Raw genomic sequence first — 12,475 nt, forward strand, 5'->3', positions numbered from 1 at the left:
CCGTAGATGTGAAGCAAAATAGGGCAGAGAACAACTTTCCCTTGAATGCCATTTTCGGATAGAGCAGAGAGTTGGAAAGAAGAGAAGAAGATTTGATGCAAGCAAGATGAGATGGATTACCTTTAACCAAAGCTTGATTTGGTTTGGATTTTCTGTTTTAGCTTTCTGTGCTTCAAGCTTAAATTTTCTCTCTCTTGCTTCTTTGGTTACTAGCTTAGGGAGGAAGCTTTTTCTCTTTCTCTTTCTTACTTTTCTGAATCCTTGATGTGACTTGATTAGAGAGGAGAGGAACGTTGCTTCTAGTAATGCAAGATGGTGGGAAATTGAAAATCAATTTCGGGCTTGGATCGGGATCTTCTTTACTACAGCCCCTTGGTGCCTTGCTTTGCTTCTTTGATGAATTTTGCTTGAGATGAATGACTTGGGCTTGTCTTTATTTTTTACTTACTATTCAGCCCATTAGCTGATATCTTTTGTTTGATGTTGGGCTGCTGCAACTTAATTAAGGCCTGCAACATAATAATAAATAATTAGCAACATATACTCATTAATTAATTTATCAACACTAATTATTTATTTTGCCAAAAATAATGTTTGTCATCACTAATTAATTTAGTTAATTTCTTAACTCAACAATCTCCCCCTTGATGACAAACATAATTTAAGCAATAATCAAAAGGAAATATATTTGAGTAAGGTTTAGAAACTCCCTTTGATTTTTGTCATTTGCTCTTATGTTGCTCCCCCTTTCCTTTTCAAGATTAGCTCCCCCTAAATTTGTGCTTTCCTCTTTGTTCCTAATTTTCTTTGATTTTAAAGAGAGCACAATAAAGAGCTAAAATATATTTATCTTGGCTAAGGGATATCAGTTAAGCAACATCACATAATCAGCCCAACATCAAGCTAATACCTTCAGCAAACTGATTCAACATGTGAAATCAAGTATTAATGCAACAAAAATCCCAAAAGAAGTACTTGAATCTATTATCCTATTGCTATTACTCCCCCTTTTGTCATCAAGGGTGGATAATAAGCAAGATCAACAAAAACAAAGTCTTGCATCCTGCAGAAAAGAGTTAGTCTATAGTGCAAAGTACTGACTAAACTACCAAAGGTGCAGCAATATCTAGAGTCATTACAGTCATCCAAAATAAAACAGTTCAAAAGTAGCTAAAGAAACAGAATTTATGAGACAAAAAGAGAGCAGCAGCAGCAATTTTTATGAGACAAATCCTAGGCATCAGAACCATTTCCCTCCGAAGCATCTTCCTCCTCAACATCAGTGGCAATGTCTTCATCATGTTGAAGATTATCGATGAAGGTCATCAGCACAGCCACCCTATCCCTTGATTTCTTCAGGAAGTTCTCATGCTTGCTTGCTAGCTTCCTTTGTTCCTTGCTTATGGCAATCATGTGATTTGATTGTGATACAAACTCTTGAGCGACATCCTTGACCACATTCAACAAAGCGGATTTCTTCCCAGTAGAAATGGAAGTACCCTCAGTGGAAGGAGGAGGAGAGTCATCTGGGATGTACTCTTCATCATCATCATCTAGAACCACTTTCTCAGATCTAGTTGGCCCTTTTTGCTGTTTCACTGAACCACCCCCTTTTAGGTATGAATGTTTGTTTTCATAATCCTCATTTGACAGGTCAACACCAAAATTTTCAAATATGCAAGTTAAAAACATGCCATAAGGTAGTGCTTTATCTTTCACACTTCTAACAGAATCAAACATGTATCTAGCCATCAAAAAGGCAAAAGAGATTTTTGTTTTAGTGATTAGGGCATACAAAATAAGTGTGTTCATGTAAGAAATCCTTTGATATGAACCACTTTGAGGAATTAAGATGTGGTTGATAATACGATGCAACTGAGCATGTTCATATCCTAGGGCTTTGTGAGTGGGTGTGATGCCATCAATTAAAGAAACATGTTTACAAGTGTGAGTCAGAGCATCATGGTAAGAGATACCAACACCTTCATCCCACTTCACAGATGTATAAGCACACGGCCCAACATCAGTGTACTTCAAGGAAGCACTGATGGTTTCATTATTCAAGATAATGTCTCTGCCCTTAACATAAGAATGCACACTTCCTTCATGGTAAGTCATGTTTTCATAAAATTCTTTGACTAACTGAGGATAAACAGGTTTTTTGATTTTGAAAAGGTGATTCCAGTCTAAAAATTCCAGATTTTCAACAAAAGGAAAACCTTTCTTTTTCAAATCAGGTAAATCAGCAAGAAAAGAAGGACATAGATTACGGTACTGAATAACTCCCTCATAAAAGTCATGGTTCATGGCAGATTTGAAACGATGGGGGTTATAGTCTGAGTGAGATGTCATGAAGTGTGATTTGTGAGCAAAAGGGTCAATGTCGGGTTCTCTAACAAACTTGAGAGGGAGATGAGGATTACCTCGTTGAGAACGCACAGGAACCGACCTGGATTTGGGTTGTGTTGGTTCGGGAACAGGTTCATCAGGCGCCGGACATTTGCCTTTGGAGGAGCTAAGCTTCGCAGAACCAGGTTTTAAGGAGCCTGGCTTGGAAGTTGTGGCCTTTGGTGGTGGTGTCGGCTTGGTAGGAGCAGGTTACCTCAGTGTAGTCTTGGTCCGTGCCATGGGAGAAGTGCGAGGAGGAGAGGTAGGAGGAGAAGGTGATGGAGTAAAAGTGGTGTCTTGAGAACGAGTTGATGTTTTAGGATATCCTGGAAGTTTATGGATTTTCTCACGCGGTGCTCTTTTGGCAATAACTTTCTTCCCCATTTTTGGTTAGATTTAGGCTTTTGATGGAAGAGAGACAGTGGAGTGAGAGGGAAGAAACCGAAGGGTTGAGGAGAAGTTATGGAGGGAAGAGAGGGAGTGTTGGTAACCGTACCCAAAAGTGGTTTTCCAAAACCATGCAACTGCATCACTTTTTGAAATGACATGAAAAGACCTGACCTCATAAATTTAAGATTTGATTTGATTTGAATATAACAATAGGAAATGAATTTTAAATTTTGAAAAACCAAAAAAAAATAAACTGAAAATCTTTTTGGATTATAAACATTAAATGAAAAATTATTAAAAAAATAAACACACAGCCCATCACCAAAAAAAAATGTAACATTCACATATGGGCCCAGAGATAGTTGGATTTAAGGAAACACAATGGACCACTCTAGATCTGATTTTGAGGTTGGCCCAGATTGTCTTTCATTTGAAACAAACCCAGAACACGCTGGCTTGATGGAGACGTTCATCACCTGCCCAGAATTGTCTCATACCTGTTTATGAGACAAAAATCTCCAGTAAATACATCAGCAATTTTCAAATAAAGAATCATAACTCAAAATTCCTAGACAAGTCCTAAGCATACAGAATCTATCCTCAGCTAATGGTTTTGTAAAAATATCTGCTAATTGCTCCTTAGATTTAACAAATTGAATACTAATATCCCCTTTTTGGACATGTTCTCTTATTGAGTGAAATTTCACTTCAATATGCTTCGTCCTTGAGTGCAAAACTGGATTTTTAGAAATATTAATGACACTCATATTATCACACATCAAGGGAATATTTTCAGCCTTTAATTTGTAATCAGCAAGCTGTGTTTTTAACCATAAAAGCTGAGAACAACAAGAAGAAGCAGCTATATACTCAGCCTCTGCAGTGGATAAGACCACTGTTGGTTGCTTCTTACTTGACCAAACATTTAAGGACTTTCCAAGGAAGCAACATAAACCAGAAGTGCTCCTTCTATCAACTCTATCACCAGCAAAATTTGCATCACAATAACCAACTGCAGAAAAATCATCAATCTTAGGATACCAAAGACCAAAATTAGATGTGCCATGAACGTATCTAATGATCCTTTTAACTACAGAAAGATGTGACTCTTTAGGTTTGGATTGGAGCCTAGAACACAATCCAACACTTTGCACAATATCGGGTCTAGAGGAAGTTAAGTACATAAGTGAACCAATCATTCCTATATACCTAGTCTCATCAACATCTTTCTCAATTTCTCCCTTATCTAATTTAGAACTAGGATGCATGGGTGTTCTCATGGGTTTGGCATTTTCTATACCAAATTTCTTAACTAATTCCTTGGCATACTTTTCTTGATGAATGAAAATACATTTTTCAATTTGTTTAATTTGCAGCCCAAGGAAGAAATTAAGTTCACCCATCATACTCATGTCAAATTCACTTGTCATGAGTTTTCCAAATTCAGAACAAAGGGATTCATTTGCTGATCCAAAAATAATGTCATCAACATATATTTGGACTAGAATAAAAGAATCATTAGAGTTCTTGATGAATAGAGTTGTGTCAGTGGTGCCTCTTTGAAAACCATTTTTCAAAAGAAAAGAGCTAAGTCTCTCATACCAAGCTCTAGGAGCTTGTCTTAAACCATAGAGAGCTTTAGACAATTTGAAAATATGATTAGAATGTTCTTTATTTTCAAAACCAGAAGGCTGCTCCACATACACTTCTCTATCTATCACACCATTCAAAAATACACATTTCACATCCATTTGATATAATTTAAAACCACAAAATGCAGCATAAGCTAAGAGAAGTCTTATGGCTTCCATTTGGGCAACAAGGGCGAAGGATTCGTCAAAGTCTATTCCTTCTTCTTGGTCATATCCTTGAGCCACTAGCCTTGCCTTGTTTCTTGCAATGCTACCATCTTCTCCCAACTTGTTCCGAAATATCCACTTGGTGCCGGTCACTTTCTTTCTACTTGGCCTTGGAACCAAAGTCCATACTTGGTTCTTTTCAAACTCAAGAAGCTCATCCTCCATAGCTTTAACCCAAGAAGGGTCACTAAGTACTTCCTTGACGTTTTGAGGCTCTATTTGTGATAGAAGGGCTATGTTGGATCTTTCATTGGCCTTTCTAGTGGAAGACCTTGTTTGCACTCCATGAGAGACGTCCCCAATGACAAATTCCTCAAGATAATTCTTTAAGAATCTCCACTCACGAGGTCTGGTGGACTTGGAGGCAGATTTAGTCACCAAGGGATTCTGGGCGCTGCTGGCCGCAGGATTTCCTTCAGATTCATGGGACAAAATGGAGTTGTCTCTTGAATTTTCAGCATTTGCAGTTTCTGGTTCAGTTTGTTCAGAATTTTCTTTTCCATGATTTTGAGCGGTTTCATCCTCCTTTTGAGCTTGATTTCCTACATCACAATCTTCCAAAATGCTTTGTACCAAGTTAGTATCACAAAATGTAATATGTATGGACTCTTCAATAATTCTAGCATCTTGATGATAAACCCTATATGCCTTACTAGTTGTGGAATATCCTACAAACAAACACTCATAAGCCTTTGGATCAAATTTTTCCAAGTTTTCTTTGTTATTTAAAACAAAACATTTGCATCCAAAGATGTGCAAGTAATCTAAGTTTGGTGGGTAGCCTTTCCAAAGTTCATAAGGGGTTTTCTTCAAAAATTTCCTTATGATTGGTCTATTTAAAATATGGCAAGCTGTGTTAACCGCTTCAGCCCAAAGAAATTTTGGAACATTACTCTCACAAAGCATAGCTCTTGTCATCTCTTGTATGCTTCTATTTCTTCTTTCCACAACACCATTTTGTTGTGGTGTTCTTGGACAAGAGAAGTTGTGAGATATTCCAAATTCCTCATAGAAGGATTCAAACAAATTATTTTCAAATTCAGTTCCATGATCACTTCTTATAGAAGAGATTTTCGAATCCTTTTCATTTTGAATTTTCTTGCAAAAAAGTTCAAAGGCCGAAAAGGCTTCATTTTTGTGTGCAAGAAATAAAACCCAACCAAACCTAGTATAGTCATCCACAATTACTAAACCATAATGTTTACCACCTAGGCTTTGAGTTCTTGTTGGACCAAATAAATCAATGTGTAGCAACTCAAGTGGTCTTTTAGTAGAGATGTCTTCCGTTGGTTTAAAAGAAATTTTTGTTTGTTTTTCCATTTGGCAAGCATCACAAGTGATGTCTTTGTCAAACTTTATCAAAGGCAGACCTCTTACTAATTCTTTCTTTACAAGTTTGTTTATTTGAAACATACTTGCATGGCCCAATCTCTTGTGCCATAACCACTTTTCAGATTCTTTAGAGTGAAGACAAGCTACATTTTGATCCTTTAGTTCATCAAGAGTAAGTCCATACATATTATTGAAACGCTTGGCAACAAACATCACTTCATTTGTCTTTTCATTAACAACACAGCATTCAAGCCTTTTGAAAACAACTAAATATCCTAAATCACACAGCTGACTTATACTTAAAAGATTATGCTTTAAACCACATACCAAAAGTACATCATCAATGAAAGTAGATTTCTCATTACCTACTTTTCCAACAGCAATGATTTTACCTTTACCATTGATGAGCGGATAATTTATACGCTTTTTGGCATTGTTTTTAGGTAGTTTTTAATAAGTTCAAGCTACTTTTAGGGATGTTTTCCTTAGTTTTTATGTTAAATTCACATTTCTGGACTTTACTATGAGTTTGTGTGTTTTTCTGTGATTTCAGGTAAATTCTGACTGAAATTGAGGGATTTGAGCAAAACTCTGAAAAAGGCTGACAAAAGGACTGCTGATGCTGTTGGATTTTGACCTCCCTGCACTCGAAATGGATTTTTTGGAGCTACAGAACTCCAAATGGCGCGCTCTCAACGGCGTTGGAAAGTAGACATCCAGGGCTTTCCAGCAATATATAATAATCCATACTTTATTCGAAGAATGACGACGTAACTTGGCGTTGAACGCCAAGTACATGTTGCTATCTGGAGTTAAACGCCAGAAAAACGTCATGATCCGGAGTTGAACGCCCAAAACACATCATAACTCAAAGTTCAACTCCAAGAGAAGCCTCAGCTCGTGGATTAATCAAGCTCAGCCCAAACACACACCAAGTGGGCCCCGGAAGTGGATTTATGCATCAATTACTTACTCATGTAAACCCTAGTAGCTAGTCTAGTATATATAGGACATTTATCTATTGTATTAGACATCTTTGGTCTCAGTTTTGCTTTATTCCTCATCCTAAGAGGCTATTGATCACGTTTTAGGGGGCTGGCCATTCGGCCATGCCTGAACCTCTTTTACTTATGTATTTTCAACGGTGGAGTTTCTGCACACCATAGATTAAGGGTGTGGAGCTCTGCTGTACCTCAAGTATTAATGAAGTTCTATTTTCTTTTATTCAAATCTCTTCTATTCTTATTCCAAGATATTCATTCGTACCCAAGAACATGATGAAGGTGATGAGTAAATAACCCTCATTATCATTCTCACTGATGAACGCGCGTGATTGACAACCACTTCCGTTCTACATGCAACCGAGCTTGAATGTGTATCTCTTAGATTCCCCAACAGAATCTTCGTGGTATAAGCTAGATAGATGGCGGCATTTATGAGGATCCGGAAAGTCTCACCTTGTCTGTGGTATTCCGAGTAGGATCCTGGGAATCCGGAAAGTCTAACCTTGTCTGTGGTATTCCGAGTAGGATTCCGGTAATGAATGACTGTGACGTGCTTCAAACTTGTAACCTGCTGGGCGTTAGTGACAGACGCAAAAGAATCAAGGGATTCTATTCCAGTAGGAGCGGGAACCAACCGGTGATTAGCCGTACTGTGACAGAGTGCGTGAGCATTAGTTTTCACTGCGAGGATGGGATGTAGCCATCAACCATGGGTGATGCCTCCAGATGATTAGCTGTGCGAGTGACAGCCGCATAGGATATTTTCCCGAGAGGATGAAAGTAGCCACAGCTGATGGTGAACCCCTATACAAAGCTTGCCATGGAAAGGAGTAAGAAGTATTGAGTAGAAGCAGTAGGAAAGCAGGCGTCCTTGAGCTCTACAGCATCTCCATCCGCTTATCTGAAATTCCTACCAATGAATCTACATAAGTATTCTATCCCTTTTATTATGTATTTTCTTTTTATTTTATAATTTATTCCAATAATCACAATTACCCTTTAATCTCCCTAACTGAGATTTACAAGGTGACCATAGCTTGCTTCATACCAACAATCTCTGTGGATTCGACCCTTACTCACGTAAGGTTTATTACTTGGACGACCCAGTACACTTGCTGGTTAGTTGAACGGAGTTGTGAAAATAAACAGTGCCCTAAGAGTAAACTCACCAAAGTATAAAGAACATGTGATCACAATTTCGTCCACCAAGTTTTTGGCGCCGTTGCCGGGGATTGTTCGAGTATGGACAACTGACGGTTCATCTTGTTGCTCAGATTAGGTAATTTTCTTTTCAAAAATCTTTTTCAAAATTTTTCTTTTAATTTTCGTTTTTCTTCACTTTATTTTCGAAAAAAATTAATAAAAATCCAAAAAAAAAAATTAGAAAACAATAAAAATAAAAAATATTTTGTGTTTCTTGTTTGAGTCTTGAGTCAATTTTTAAGTTTGGTGTCAATTGCATGCTTTTAAAAATTTTCTTGCATTTTTCGAAAATCCCATGCATTCATAGTGTTCTTCATGATCTTCAAGTTGTTCTTGATAAGTCCTCTTGTTTGATCTTGATGATTTCTTGTTTTGTGTTGTTTCTTGTTTTTCATGTGCATTTTTGCATTCATATTTTCCATGCATTAAAGATTTCTAAGTTTGGTGTCTTGCATGTTTTCTTTGCATTAAAAATTTTTCAAAATTATGTTCTTGATGTTCATCATGATCTTCAAAGTGTTCTTGGTGTTCATCTTGACATTCATAGCATTCTTGCATGCATTCATTGTTTTGATCTAAAAATTTCATGCATTGAGTATTTTTGTTGTTTTTCTCTCTCATAATTAAAAATTCAAAAATCAAAAAAATATCTTTTCCTTATTTTCCTCCAAAATTTCGAAATTTTGGGATTGACTTGGTCAAAAATTTTCAAAATTAGTTGTTTCTTACAAGTCAAGTCAAAATTTCAAATTTTAAAAATCTTATCTTTTCAAAATCTCTTTCAAAAATCATATCTTTTTCATTTTTTTTTCTTATTTTTCAAAAATTTCAAAAATCTTTTTCAAATTATTTTCAAAATCTTTTTCTTATCTTTATATGTAATTTTCGAAAATTCACTAATAATTAATGTGATTGATTCAAAAATTTGAAGTTTGTTACTTTCTTGTTAAGAAAGGTTCAATCTTTAAGTTCTAGAATCTTATCTTGTAGTTTCTTGTTAGTGAAGTAAGTAATTTCAAAATTTTTGAATTAAATCTTTTTATCTTTTATTTGATCTTTTTCAAAAATTTTATCTTTTTCAAAATTTGATTTCAAAATATCTTATCTAACTTACTATCTTCATATTTTTTCAAATTTAATTTCAAATCTTTTTCAATCAACTAACTAACTTCTTGTTTGTTTCTTATCTTTTTCAAAACCAACTAACTACTTTTCCCTCTCTAATTTTCGAAAATATCTCATCTCTTTTTCAAAAATTATTTTTAATTAACTAATTGTTTCATGTTTTAATTTTAATTACAAACTTATCTCTAATTTTCGAAAATCACTAACCCCTTTTTAAAATTATTTTCAAAATTTCTCTTCTCTTTTCTTCTTCTATTTAATTATTTAATTACTAACACTTCTCTTCACCTCTCTTCATCCAAAAATCCGAATCTCCCTCTTCATTCTTCTACCCCTTTCTTTTTCTACTAACATAAAGGAATCTCTATACTGTGACATAGAGGATTCCTCTCTCTTTTCTTGTTTTCTTCTCTTTCATATGAGCAGGAACAAGGATAAAGGCACTCTTGTTGAAATTGATCCAGAACCTGAAAGGACTCTGAAGAGAAAATTAAGAGAAGCTAAATTAAATTATTCTAAAGGTAACCTTTCAGAAACATTAGAACAAGAGAAGGAGATGGCAGCCGAAAATAATAATAATGCAAGGAGAATGCTTGGTGACTTCACAAAACCAACGTCCAAGTTTGATGGAAGAAGCATCTCCATTCCTGCCATTGGAGCCAACAACTTTGAGCTTAAGCCTCAACTAGTTGCATTAATGCAACAAAACTGCAAGTTTTATGGACTTCCATTTGAAGATCCTTATCAGTTTTTAACTGAATTCTTGCAGATCTGTGAGACTGTAAAGACGAACGGGGTTGATCCTGAAGTCTATAGACTCATGCTTTTCCCTTTTGCTGTAAGAGACAGAGCTAGAGTATGGTTGGATTCACAACCCAAGGATAGCATGGACTCATGGGATAAGCTTGTCACTGCATTCTTGGATAAATTCTTTCCTCCTCAAAAGCTGCGCAAGCTGAGAGTGGATGTTCAAACCTTCAAACAAAAAGATGGTGAATCCATCTATGAAGCTTGGGAAAGATACAAGCAGCTGACCAAAAGATGTCCATCTGACATGTTTTCAGAATGGACCATATTAGATATATTCTATTGTGGTCTCTCTGAATTTTCGAAAATGTCATTGGACCATTCTGCAGGTGGATCTATTCACCTGAAGAAAACGCCTGGAGAGGCCCAAGAACTCATTGACATGGTTGCAAACAACCAGTTCATGTATACCTCTGAGAGGAATTCCGTGAATAATGGGATACCTCAGAAGAAAGGAGTTCTTGAAATTGATGCTCTGAATGCCATACTGGCTCAGAACAAAGTGTTGACTCAACAGGTCAACATGATCTCTCAAAATCTGAATGGATTGCAACATGCATCCAACAGTACTAGAGAGGCAGCTTCTGAAGAAGCTTATGATCCTGAGAACCCTGCCATGGCAGAGGTTAATTACTTAGGTGAACCTTATGGAAACACCTATAACTCATCATGGAGAAATCATCCAAATTTCTCCTGGAAGGATCAGCAAAAGCCTCAACAAGGCTTTAACAATGGTGGACGCAACAGGCTGAATAATAGCAAGCCATATCCATCATCTTCTCAGCAACAGACAGAGAATTCTGAACAAAACAATTCTAATTTAGTCAATATAGTCTCTGATCTGTCAAAGGCCACTTTTAGTTTCATGAATGAAACAAGATCCTCTATAAGAAATCTGGAGACACAAGTGGGCCAGCTGAGTAAGAAAGTTATTGAAATTCCTCCCAGTATTCTCCCAAGCAATACAGAAGAGAATCCAAAAGGAGAGTGCAAGGCCATTGATGTGATCAAAGAGGCCGAATACACAAGGGAGGAGGGGGACGAAAATCCTAGTAAGGAAGACCTCTTGGGATGTCCCTCAAGCAAGAAGGAGTTTCCTATTAAGGATCCAGAGGAATCTAAGGCTCATCTAGAGACCATAGAGATCCCTTTAAATCTCCTTCTGCCATTCATGAGCTCTGAAGAATATTCATCCTCTGAAGAGAATGAAGATGTGACTGGAGAGCAAGTTGCTCAATACTTAGGAGCTATCATGAAACTGAATGCCAAGCTGTTTGGTAATGAGACTTGGGAAAGTGAACCTCCCTTGCTCATTAGTGAACTAGATACTTGGATTCAGAGAACTCTACCTCAAAAGAAACAAGATCCTGGCAAGTTCTTAATACCTTGCACCATTGGCACCATGAGCTTTGAAAAGGCTCTATGTGATCTTGGGTCAGGGATAAATCTTATGCCACTCTCTGTAATGGAGAAGCTGGGGATCATTGAGGTACAACCTGCCTTGTTCTCATTACAATTGGCAGATAAGTCCATAAGACAAGCTTATGGAATAGTGGAGGACGTGCTAGTAAAGGTTGAAGGCCTTTACATCCCTACTGACTTCATAATCCTAGACACTAGGAAGGAAGATGATGAATGCATCATCCTAGGAAGACCTTTCCTAGCCACAGCAGGAGCTGTGATAGATGTCAACAGAGGTGAGTTAGTCCTTCAATTGAATGGGACTACCTTGTGTTTCAGGCACATGGCCATCCCTCTGTGAGAAAAGAGAGTAAGCATGAAGAGCTTCTCTCAGTTCAGAGTCAAGAAGAACCCACACAGTCAAACTCTAAGTTTGGTGTTGTGAGGCCACAACCAAACTCTAAGTTTGGTGTTCAAACCCCATATCCAAACTCTAAGTTTGGTGTTGGGACTCCACAACATTGACCTGATCACTTTGTGGCTCCATGAGAGCCACTGTCAAGCTATTGACATTAAAGAAGCGCTTGTTGGGAGGCAACCCAATTTTATTTATCTAATTTTATTTTATTTTGTTTCTTTGTTATTTTTGTGTTTTATTAGGTACATGATCATGAGGAGTCACGAAAAAAATCAAAAAAAGTAAAAACAGAGTCAAAAACAGAAGAAAAAATTTTTTCACCCTGGAGGTAGCGCAGACTGGCGTTCAACGCCAGTAAGATGCATCTGTCTGGCGTTCAACGCCAGAACAGAGCACCATTCTGGCGTTGAACGCCCAAAACAAGCAACAACCTGGCGTTAAACGCCAGGATGGTGCACGAAGAGGACAATCTGGCGCTGAACGCCAGAAACAAGCATGAAACTGGCGTTCAACGCCAGAAACATGCATTACATGGGCGTTGAACGCCC

At 37.2% G+C, this 12,475-nt stretch overlaps 1 non-coding gene across 1 annotated transcript; it reads right to left on the minus strand.

The window, feature by feature from the left end:
* Positions 1 to 10,253: 10,253 nt before the first annotated feature.
* Positions 10,254 to 10,357, minus strand: LOC130953531 (small nucleolar RNA R71). The gene has a single exon (XR_009075700.1). It is a non-coding gene; the product is annotated as a small nucleolar RNA R71 (small nucleolar RNA).
* Positions 10,358 to 12,475: the final 2,118 nt, after the last annotated feature.

Source organism: Arachis stenosperma, chromosome 9 (assembly GCF_014773155.1).
Source record: "Arachis stenosperma cultivar V10309 chromosome 9, arast.V10309.gnm1.PFL2, whole genome shotgun sequence".
Lineage (NCBI taxonomy): Eukaryota > Viridiplantae > Streptophyta > Magnoliopsida > Fabales > Fabaceae > Arachis > Arachis stenosperma.